The sequence below is a fragment of the Otolemur garnettii genome, unplaced genomic scaffold, assembly GCF_000181295.1.
Source record: "Otolemur garnettii isolate 467f Iridium unplaced genomic scaffold, OtoGar3 scaffold00227, whole genome shotgun sequence".
NCBI lineage: Eukaryota > Metazoa > Chordata > Mammalia > Primates > Galagidae > Otolemur > Otolemur garnettii.
In genome coordinates, this window is record NW_003852622.1 from 959693 (window position 1) to 972337 (window position 12645).

A 12645-nucleotide genomic window follows, 5' to 3' on the forward strand; every position below is an offset into this window, starting at 1 on the left:
CAGAAGCTGGCTCCAGTCCGCCATCTTGCTGCTCTTCCTTGAGTCATTCTCTTTGTCTTTCCACATTTTTAAAGAATATTTTTTCTAATTTTTTTGGAAGAAGGAACTAAACTATTATCTAGGATTTAGTGTAGTGTATCAGAGCGTGCTGTTTTTTGGTGAGACCTTTCAGTGTTTCACCACTGAGCCAATATCACCCTTTTATGTGTCTCAGTTTCCCTCTCCAGGGTTTAGAACCTCTGAGAGAGCTCAAAATGTCTAGTACTTGGCTGTTATGTGCATTTTCTAGGTGAGTCTTCCTGTAGTTAATTTTGCAATGGACTTCCTATAGGGCCATTCTTGTCTCAAGAAATAACACAAAGCAACTCCCACTCAGGCTCCTGGCCACCCAGGCATGCCTTTCATCTCAGAAGAGTAAATTCCCTTTGTCTTTGGAGCTGAAGAACTCAGTATCTTATTCATCTGACAACAGGAAATTTCAATTTTCTCTTTTGCCAAATGTGCAAAAATACCAATTGAGATTAATTTGGGGAGGAAGAGCCAATAGCGAATACCTTTTTTAAATGCACCTAAAGCAACTGGGAAACACCAGAGTAAGTCAACAAAAACTTAACCAAATACACAAAGCAGCACTTTACTGATATACAGTCATTAATGAACAAAGTATGCAAACCACAAGAAGAACACACCTTCAAGAGGAAGCTGGGTCCCTCTTCATTAGTGCAGAAGAAATCTTGTTATTTATCTGCAAAGATAGGTGGCAAGTGGATTGTGACCCAGGAGACATGGGCCAATAGTGACAGTCTGTGAGTGCTCACTGAGTTGGTTTTGCCAGAAGGTTTGTACAGAGCTGTGAGGTTAATTCATCATCTGAGACCTCAGGACTTCTGACTACTTCTTCTACCTGCTTTTGGTTCTTGACTAGAGAAAGATATTGTGGAAACATAGTGGGTGCAGGAACATTCCATCATTCCCTCTTTTATCTCTTGCAGGGCCAAGGGAGATTAAGAGTTTTATTTCCCAGAAGCCTATCATCTGTGCATTACAGACTGGTAGCCAAACTTCTTGCTCTTAAATGGCCAACAAGTGCCCATTATTAAGTTTTCTTTAACATGAGAAGTAAAAAGAAAAGAACAAGCCAACCCTGTATCCATTTCACTTACCATAACAGTAGATCTCTGATGAAGCCCCAAAAGATGTTACCAGAATTATGCTCACTTCCACAGCACATAGACTTAAATTAGAACTATACAGAGAAGATTAGCATGGCCCCTGTGCAAGGATGACACGCAAATTCCTGAAGCATTCCATAATTAAGGAAAAAAAAAAAAAGATGTTACCAGAATTTCTCTAGTGGGTCCTTGGTCTCAAAAATTGAAGAATGAATTCACAGACCGTGAGTAAGTAACATATTTTATTAAAGGATAAGAGGAGAAGAAAAACAAATCCTCCAGGACAGCAAACAGGGACCTGAGTGAGTTGCTGATTTTGGCTCTCTATCTAGGTGCTTATATGCAATTTCTCCCTCTTTGCAGGTGTGGAGGCAGATGGGGGAAATGGAATGTGTGTCTAAAATTTGTCACAGCCATTGGTGCCAGAAGTCTGGGAGCAGAAGTTAATTTTAAAAATGCCATTTTATCGGGATGTGGTCTTGTTTAGGGAGTTATGCTCTACCTGTGGAATGGCAGGCAGCTTAGACAGAACATTGATCACACTCGTATATGAGCCTGCTTAGGCCTAGTAAACGGAGTCCATGTCCAGCCTTAGTTGAAGGGGACCTGCACTGATTCTTCATCAGGGCAGGTATTCATCCTTTCTTTCTTGGGATGCCAGGCAATTTTCTTGCTTTTTCAATCTCTCTCTCCCTCATTCTTCTGCTCTCACACTTTATGCTCTTTACTTTCTTCTTATCTCTTTCTCACCACCCCCCCACTTTGTTCTTGCTCTCTAACATAAAATAAACTTATACTTTTACTAAATAAATAAATTAAAACTGAAGAACAGAGGTGTCCAGCCCATGACCCAAGATGACTATGAATGTAGGCCAATACAAAATGATAAATCTACTTAAAAGATCATGAGATTCTTTTGGGAAGCACCTGTGTCTCAAAGGAATAAGCCACTGGCCCCACATGCTGGAGATGGTAGGTTCAAACCCAGCCATGGCCAAAAACTGCAAACAAACAAACAAACATAAGAACATGAGATTATGTTTTGTAAAGATTTTTGTGAAACTCAATAGCACAGTTCTCCAGCATGAAATTTGTAGACAACAATGTCTTGTCAAAATGTTACATAAAATAAACATATGTATACTCAATCTCACTATTTGTACACACATTACTTCGGTTTTACAGTTGTATGTTGTTTTCAGTGTGTCACCTCCAAGGACAAAAACAGTCAAATGAACACTGTCAGATGTTACAAATGCTCATGGTGACTTGACTGGGCAGTTATTGTCAATATTTCAGCTTACCATTGGAGTGTTAGATGTTATTTAGAAATAAGGTAACCAATCTTACTTCATTATTAAGAGCATTTCCACACCTCAGTGGTGCCTCAAAAATCACCCTCTGCAATTTACATTTAAACTTCTACCTGAATATTGCTATTTTCCAGTTAATTAATTTTCACAAAAAGTAAATATAGTCCTTTATCTATCTTTAAATTTTAATCCCACTGTGACTTCTATAATGTCTCAAAATAATATGTAATGAATGAAGAAAGAGTGTTCAATGAAATGTGGACAGACGATTCCTTTTTGTTTGGGAAAATAGTAAGGCACTTTGCTTAAGTTGTATGGAATTTGTCCACATTCTCAAAGACTATAATTTGAAAAGGGTGTTATATACAAAAACACATTGTCTAATTAGATGTGTATGAAGGATTGCATTTTATGGACAAAATAGCAGAATTGAAAAATATCTATCTTCTCAACAAAATATTTTAAAGTTACAACTCAGATTCCATATTCCATTGTAAAAGCTAATTATGTTGTAGCATGTTTAATGGCAAAAAGCAAAACCCGTTACTGATTTTGAATCTATTAGGCAATCGATATAAAGCATGGCAGATATGCTTTGACCTGAAAAAAGGGAGATATTTCTAAAATCAGTTTTTCTTGCCAGATGATAGACAGGAGAATAGAAAAAATTGCAAAATATTTTGTAATAAGTTTGAAGAGTAGAGCTGCCAATTTTAAATTGTATGCTTTGGTGGTAGATGATAGCACTGATGCCACAAATACAGGTTAACTTGCTATTTTTATTACAGGCATTGGTGATAAATATAATGTCATTGAAGAAATGGCTTCTACAGTTCCTTTGAAAGACACAACTACCCCAAGAGATTTATGTGAAGCAGTAGAAAATATGTTTAAGCAATTTTCTTTGTCCATGGTCAACATATCTGGTACAGTTAATGATGGTGCCCTGGAAATGGTAGGTAAAAGAGAGGGACTTGTAAAATTAAAAGAAGATAATGCAATTATTGCCTTAAACTCATGGTTGATGAAGAATCCATTCATAGGGTATCAAGAAAATATATGTGGGCTTTGGGCCTGTAGCACAGTGGTTATGATGACGGCCACATGCACTGAGGCTGACAGGTTTAAAGCCAGCTTGGGCCTACTGAAGGATGACAATGGCAACAAAAAAATAGCCAGGCATTGTAGTGGGCACCTATAGTCCAGGCTACTTGGGAGGCTGAGACAAGAGAATCACTTAAGCCCAAGAGTTTGAAATTACTGTGAGCTGTGACAATACAGCACTCTACCAAGGGCAACAAAGTGAGACTCTTTACATACAGAAACTTTAAAAATAGATAAAGTTGATGATGATACAAATCATCATCAAGACCATGAATTTTATAAGGGCTAAGGGAATGAATCATCACAATTGTAGGAATTCCTTAAAAGTATTGATGTTGACTTTGAGGGCAACATTTACTTTTCAGAAGTAAGATAGATAAGCCTAGGCCAAATGTTGAAAAAAAAATTATGATATTTGATTTGGTGCCAAGTACTTTACTCAAAACCAAATTTGTGCCAGAACCTTACAATGAAAACTGGCTTACACATTTCACTTTTTTAGTTGGTTTAAACACCCATTTAAATGAGTTAAAAATGTATCTTCAAGATGAAAACCAACTTCTCAATGCAACATTTCAAGCCATAACAGCATTCCAAATGAAATTATGGTAATCTCAAGTTAAGCAAACAATTTAATTTATTTAATATGTTGCCTAAAAAATGTCCTGTGAACAACAGAAAATATGCACTATTGCTTTTCAATTTGGTACAGAAATTTGAAAACAGAATTTCAGAGTTTTGGGGAAATTATCAATATTCGGATATATTTATGACTCCATTTTCAGTAGACATAAATATGTTACCTGCCAGGTTTCAAATAGAATGCACAGAGCTACAATCTGGCATTTAATTTAAAGATAAATGTTATCATGTCTCTTTATTAAACTTTTATAGGTCCTATCTTTTCAAAGACAAGTATCTCTTGCATCACAATCATGTATTATTCATGTCATTGCTTTTTGGCAGCACCTACATTTGTGAGCAACTATTTCGAATATGAAACATATTAAGAGGAAAATTAGAACCAAATGTCTGATAATCACCTGAAGAACTCATTGCAAATTGCAACTACTTCCATCAAATCAGATATTGACGCATTTGTTTTTCAAGTACAATGTCAATTATGCCACTAGTTTTATGCTGTCCATTTTTCTTTTACTTTTATAATTAAAAATATTTTTAAATGTTTTATTACTTAAATATGCACATTTTCTATATTAGTGTTCACAAACTTTGGACCTGCTTGATGATTTTAAAAGACCCTCTGAATGGGCTATTGCATAATTAAGATTATTCTGTGATGAATTTTTGATTGTCTGTGATGGCAGACATCATGAAAAATATGAATGGAGCTTTTTTATCTGCTTTTCATCTTTTTATTAGTCTTTGGTTATTTAATGTGTACCCTAGACAGCTCTTCTTCTAATGTGTCCCAGAGAAGCCAAAAGTTTGGATAACCCTAGTAGAAGATCACAATCTTTTTCCACCCTTTTTATCATATTTGTTGTGAAATTCAAATGAAACAATTACCTTTTGGAATATATGAAGGAATATATTAATTCAAGATGTAATTATTTATTCTTCCATTGAAATTGATTAAATATACCTCTTGGTCACTTCTTTTTTAATTAGGGAAGATGTTATATATCTAATGTTCCCAATAATTCTCAAAAATCTATCAAAAGCACCATAACTGGTGCCACAGAAGTGGTAGGTGAAGGTGAAGAATTGGATTTAGCTATGTGTTGCTTTCATTTTTTCCTGCAAAACTAACTTAATATTCCTAGGAGTGTTTGGAGTGAGAAAATAAAAGAACTCAGTTTGTACCTAGAGCAGTGAAGACATGGGAGGAACGGAAATTCACTTCTGTATTGAAAAGGTTGCTAGTTGAATCCTCCTAATTTATAAAAATACTTTTTTATTCGTATTTTGTTTTTCCAAGTATACTTACCACATCATGAAAAAGCACTATCCCAAGAAAATTATTTTACCAAACATCTTATGACATACTTAGATTTACAATGACATACTTAGAAATGAGAGAGACAATATTTTGGTAAAATGAAGACTGTGAAGTTGTGTAACCATTTATCCCTGAAGCTGTCAATTCATTTCAGCTCAGCTCCCTTCAACACTGATAAATCACTTACTTTATGACACATGCCATAAAGCCATTGAAACCCAAACATGACCAATATGTGCTTTATGCCCTCGGTAATGTGACAGAGATTATCAAGTTATACATTAAGTACTTAGAAGTTTCAGGAAGACCATTATGCCAATAAGAATCAGTGGGAAAGTAACCATATTAAAATACAACAGCAGAGAGGGCATTAGAAGGAATAGGTTACATAAATGTTTGTCTGATTTTCTATTGACCAACTACTTAGTGGGAATGTAATACTAATAGAAAGAAAAGAAATCTTTATATCTGAGACATAATAACTTATAAATGACTAAACAAGATGGAAGAGAATGAATAAAATGATGGAAACTGAGGAAATTTGGGAAAAATTTATACAGGAAAATCCTACTGCCAAAACTTTCAGAGATAAATGTTTAGGACAAGCAATACAAAAAAGTCAATTCATCTGTTATACTTATTAAACCGTGGCCATATTGACAGTACAGAAGAGTTAATCTCATTAGTTTTAAATATTATTAAAATTAAAGACTCTGGAAATTTCATGAAGATAAATGTTTTATAGCAAGAGTTATAAGTTGTAAGAAAATGGGCATAAAGCACATACCCACAGGAAAAGCCAAATGAGATATGAAAGAACATAATATAATAATAGAGCAGATGTAAAGAGGGGATGTGGTGAACTAAGCCTTCTATCTGTCAAACATTATTTTAAGAGTCATCTACTAAAATGTCCCCATAGCCTCTGTTCAATGAGTATCCCATTGAAGCTCTGACTTATATGAGAAAATAAAGTTCTTTGTATAACTGTGCAAAAATTACTTTTGTGACCTGTTCTGGCACCTTGGACTAAGATGACTCATCCCAGTATGGAATTGTGTATATGTTAGTCTATTGGGGAGGAAGAAACTTGGCATGATTATGGGGTAGTGTCACTCTATCTTTTCTTTTTGGGGGAAAGATAAGGAGATAATGAAATGACCCAGGGTTTCTAGCATGCTTATCTCTGTTTTAGCTAACTAGAAGAACCTGATGTTGGAAACTTGCATTGTAAGAAGTATGTGTGTTTGTGTGTGTGTACGTGCATGCGCACGGTTGCATACTTGTGTAAGTGAGCATGCACATGTGTCCACTTGTGTGTATTCTTTATTTTGCATTTTTACAGCTAAAAATATGCTCTTCCTGCTGAACAACCTACCTGTACAATTATAATAAACTTTATGCCACTCTTAATCAAAGTCTTTGTTGTTATTTCCATAAAAACACTTAAAATAAGGTTGCCATTTATATTTATCAAGATTGGGGTCAATTTTATAATTTGAACCATATGCTCATTGGTGTTTTAGAAAGTGAATGTGTGTGTGTGTGTGTGTGTGTGTACTGGAAAAGTCATAGAAAAATCTAGAGAAAAATATCTGCTATTCAGTAATAAATGTTGGACATAAATACATAACATTGACTTGATACGCAATGTCTCCTCTATTCTACATACAACACTGACATATAAGCTTTTAGCTTAGAACATCATTATGAAGAATTCATTAAAATATGCATTTTATGAGAATTCTGGGAAGCTGGATGACTAGTAGCAACCCTCAGCAGAGTCTCCTGACCAGAGGGAGACAAAAAGCTGGGCAGAATAAAACTCTATGAAGCTAAATTCCTTCTGAGGTAAAAAATAAGTTCATCAAGCTGTGACTCCAAGGAAGAGTTCAAGAAAACAAATTACAAGTATGAAGCCTATTGACTAGAGGATGAGAGACCCCTCCCCCAAGCGTGAGGGCCACCATGGTCTCTCTATGAGTGAGCAGGGAACAAAGCACCTCATTTTATCTCACTGGAGAGAGCTGCTAAATACCAGGTCTCTTTCTCCAAGGAGGTCCCACATAAGAACCTAGACACCATCCTGCCAGGCATACAATTGAACAAATATTTTCACCTCTATACTGAACTCTCAGTCCACCTCTCCCCTCATGCAAGGTGGTCAGTAGTTCTTCCACCTGCAGAGTGCAGGGTGTTTATTCTTTTCCTGAGATATCTGGGCATAGTGTAGACAGTTGAACATCAGGACAGAATCTGTGACTAATGAAGAAGAAAGAGGGTGTAGGAAGAAAGGGACACTTGGAGGAAGGAGGAACAGTTCCCTGGTTATGACTTTGCCTGGCCAGTGTTGGTGTTGACCTTTGGTTCAGGTTGTGTCTGGGGAGGGTTGGTGCAGAATCCCTGGCTCTGATGGTGCTACAAGTGAGAGAGTGGTTGCCCAGTGTGGACTGAGTTCAGCAGGCAGGGCTGGTCTCTGGCTCCAGATGAGCTGGTGAACAGAGGCTTTCCAGTTGTGGACCAAGACCTGAAGGCAAGGGTGTGGTGCCCTGACTCCAACAGATCCAGCAAGCCTCTGGGTGTGGACCTGACTCGAATTGAGTCAGTGAGTAGAGACTTTCTGGGTGTTGACTGAGACTGGAAAGTGATAGTGTGGTCCTCTGACACCAACTAGGCTGGCAAGTAGAGGATTTCTGGGTGTGGCCTGACAACAGTAAGTGGGGGCATGGTCCCTGGCTCCAACTGCGCCGGTGAGCAGAAGTGAATATCAGCATGGACTGAATCTGGCAGGAGGGGGAGTGGACCATAGGCTGCAATTATGCCTTTGGAGACCCCTGGATCCCTCTCATTTGAGGAGAGATTGTACTGCTGGAGACAATTTTATTGGAACTTGGATCTGGGGCTGTCCACCTGGGAACACTTTGAAGTTGACCTTCAAAGTTTTATAACAGAAAAGAAGTGAAAGTTGGGGGCAGGGAGACACAGCTGTCTGTATCTGTCCACAGCTGAGATTTAAACCGAATACTGTGGCTTCTTAGGACAGGGTAGGGTTTGGCTGATATCATAACAGAGCTAGCTTGCTCTATCTCACCAAGTAGGTCCTCAGAGTCTCTGGCCACAACTCTGAAAAGGGCTTCTGTACGGTTGTAGGGGACAAGGCACATTTCCAAAGCCTAGCACTTTATTAAGGGGCTAATTATCTCTACTACCTGGGAACCCCAATTCAATCTCACCCTACCAGCTTTAAATCCAACAGTGGAAAAGTAATATGTTGTGAAACCAATGGAAGAACTCTGACAATCTGAATAACCAGAGTAGATCAAGCCCCCCAAGGAATGACAAAGGAGATACAATTGAAGACACCATGCATAGACAAATGGCTGAAATGTCAGAAATCAAATTCAGAACATGGATGGCAAATAAGTTGAATAGAATGGAAGAAAAGTTAGAAATTGAAATCCAAAGAGTGGTTCTAAAGTTGTCTCAAGATATTAATGAATTCAAAGACAAAGTAACCAAAGATATGGGCACAATGAGAAAAGAGATAGCAGAGTTCAAGAAAATGAAAAAGTTATTCAAGGAGCTCAGAATACAGTAGAATCCCTCAGTAAGAGTTGACCAGGCAGAAGACAGGATGTCTGAAATTGAAGACAAAGCTTATGAATATTCCCAAATGCTCAAAGAGGCAGACAAATGGAGAACAAAAACTGATCATTCTCTGAGAAATTTGTGGGATCACTACCTAAGATCAAACATTCATCTTATAATAATTCTTGAAGGAGAAGAGGATAGCCCTAAAGGTATAGATGTCCTACTCCAAGAGATTATGGAGGATAATTTCCCAAGGATTGTAAGAGATACAGAAATTTAGATAGGAGATAGTTTCAGAACCCCAGCAAGACTCATTCCAAATAAATCATCTCCCAGACACATTGTGATTAACTTTGCCAAAGTTAAGATGAAGAAAAAGATTTTACAAACAGCTAGATATAAGAAAAGCAACACCTACAATGGGACAAATATCAGAATTACTGCAGATGTCTCAGCCAAATCCTTTAAAACCAGAAGAGTATGGCCATCAAACTTTAATCTCCTAAAATCAATCAACTTTCAGCCTTGGATCCTGTATCCAGCTAAACTGAGTTTCATTTCTGATGGAGAAATAAAATACTTTATTGACATACACATGTTGAGGAAATTTTCCATAACTAAACCAGATCTCCAGGATATTCTCAGACCCATCCTCCACAATATAACCAGGACAATGCTCTACCACCAAAGCAAACTCACTCAGAAATTTTTGAACAAACTAAACTTCCACAGTGGTTAAAGGATTAAAAATGTCCACTGGACATTTGAAAAACATGACAATCAAAACACTAACAGGCATATCAATTCTCTCAATTAATGTGAATGGTTAAAATTGTCCTCTAAAAAGGCACAGGTTGGCTGACTGGATACATAAATTCAGACCACATATCAGCTACATACAAGAATCTCATCTTACCTTAAAGGATAAAAATAGGCTCAAGGTGAAGGGACAGACATCTGTAATACAAGCAAAAGGAAATCACAAAAAAGCAGAAGTTGCAATTGTCTTTGCAGACACAATTGGCTTTAAACCAAAAAAGATAAAGAAAGATAAGGATGGTCACTACATATTTTTCAAGGGAAACACCCAACATGAAGAGATTTAGATAATCAACATTTATGCACTCTTCCAGAATGCTCCTCAATTTATAAAGCAAACCCTAACTCAATATCTTCCTTCACTATATTTGGAGATTTTAACACACCTATGACAGATTTGGAGATATCCTCCAAGAAGAAACTAAGCAAATAAATATTAGACTTAAACCTGACCCTAGAACAAATGGACTTAACAGGCCTATACAGAACATTTCCTCTAATAAACCTGAACATACATTCTTATCATTAGCCCATGGATCATCCTCCAAAACTGAGCATATCTTAGGACACAAGTCTAAACTCAGCAAATTTAAAAGAATAGAAATTAGTCCTTGTATCTTCTTGGACCATCACAGAATAAAAGTTGAATTAAACAACAACAGGAATCTACATACTCATACAAGGAAATGGAAAGTTTATAATCTTAGGATGAATGATATCTCGGTCAAAGACAAGATTAAGAAGGGAATCACTACATTTTTAGAACAAAATGATAATGCAGACACAAATTATCAAAATTTATGAGATACTGCAAAGGCAGTCCCAAGGGGGAAATATATAGTATTGGAAGCCTTCATCAAGAAAAACAGAAAGAGAGGAAGGCAATAACATAATGATTCATCTCAAGCAATGGGAAAAGGAAGAATATTCCAAGAGAAAACCCAGCAGAAGAAAAGAAATAACCAAAATTAAGGAAGAATTAAATGAAATTGAATAAAAAAAAAGGAATCATTCAGAAGATCAATGAAAGAGAAAGTTGGTGTTTTGAAAAGATTAATGAAATTGATAAACCTTTGGCCAACCTAAACAAAAACAGAGAAGTAAAACCTCTAATATCGTCTACCAGAAACGATAAAGGAGAAATAGCAATGGACAGCTCAGAAATCCCCAAAATCCTCAGTGATTATTACACAAACTCTATTCGCAGAAATATGAAAATCTAAAGGAGATGGACCAATATCCAGAAGCACACCACTTACTTAGACTCAAACAAAAAGAATTAGAAATCTTGTATTTTCCTTTTTGAGAAATGTCATTTTGTCACCTTCGATAGAATACTGTGGCATCACAGCTCACAGCAACATCCAACTCTTGCACTTAAGCAATTCTCTTGCCTTAGCCTCCTGTGTAGCTGGGACTACAGGTGCCCAACACAATGACCAGCAATTTACTGTGGCTATTCTCATTGCTGTTCTAGCTGGCTAGACCCAAGTTCAAACCTGCCACCCTCAGTATACCCATTGAGCCACAGGCACCACCCAGAATTAAAATCTTGAATAGACCTATATCATTCACTGAAATAGCATCAAAAATATGAAATTTCCCCAAAAAGTAAAGTCTGGGACAGATGGCTTCACATCCAAATTCTATCAACCCTTTGAAGAGGAACTAGTACCTATATTATACAACTTTTTCCAAAGCATAGAAACAGAAAGAATACTACCCCAACACAGTCTATGAATCAAATATCACCCTAATCCACAAACCAGGAAAGGATCCACCAAAGAAAGACAATTATATCATTATCAATATTAATGATATGCCAATATCATTAATGAAAATTGATGCAAAAATATTCAATAAGATCTTAGAAAACAGAATTCAACAACACATCAAAAAAAATTATACACCATGATCAAGTTGGTTTTATCTCAGTGTTATGGGGTTGGTTCAACACACACAAATCTATAAATATAATATATCACATAAATAAAATAAAAGACAAAGATCATATGATTCTCTCAATTGATTCAGAAAAAGCTTTACCCAGGCTTTTCTTTTTGGGGAGATTTCTTATAATTGATTCTATCTCAGAACTTGTTATATGCATGTTTAACATTTCCACTTCTTTCTGACTAAGTCTAGGAGGGAGGCATGTTTACAAGTTTTGATCTATTTCCTTCAGATTTTCATACTTCTGAGAATAGATTTTTATGTAATATTCATTAAGGATTTGTTGTTGAAGAATTTATGAAGAGTCTGTTGTTATTTGGCCTTTATCATTTTTGATTGATGAAATTAGGGATTTTACTCTTCTACTTCTGGTTAGGTTAGCCAAAGGTTTATCTATTTTATTTACCTTTTTGAAAAACTAACTCTTTGATTGGTTAATCTGTTGTATGATTCTTTGTTTTCAATTTCATTTAGTTCTGCTCTAATTTTAGTCATTTCTTTTCTTCTGATGGGTTTCAGGCTGGAATGTTCTTCTTTTTCCAGTTGTTTGAGATGTCCTATTCAGTTGTTAACTTCCTCTCTTTCTGTTCTCTTAAATAAGGCTTACAATGCTATAAATTTCCCTCTTAGGACTACCTTTTGGAGTATACCAGAGGTTCTGATAGTTCATGTCTTCATCATCATTTTGTTCCAAAAAATTTGGTAATTTCCTTCTTAATCTCGTCTTTGA

At 36.3% G+C, this 12645-nt stretch overlaps 1 non-coding gene across 1 annotated transcript; it reads left to right on the plus strand.

The window, feature by feature from the left end:
• The first annotated feature begins 1210 nt into the window (after positions 1-1210).
• On the plus strand, positions 1211-1317 carry LOC111722269. The gene has a single exon (XR_002771117.1). It is a non-coding gene; the product is annotated as a U6 spliceosomal RNA (small nuclear RNA).
• The last annotated feature ends 11328 nt before the right edge of the window (positions 1318-12645 follow it).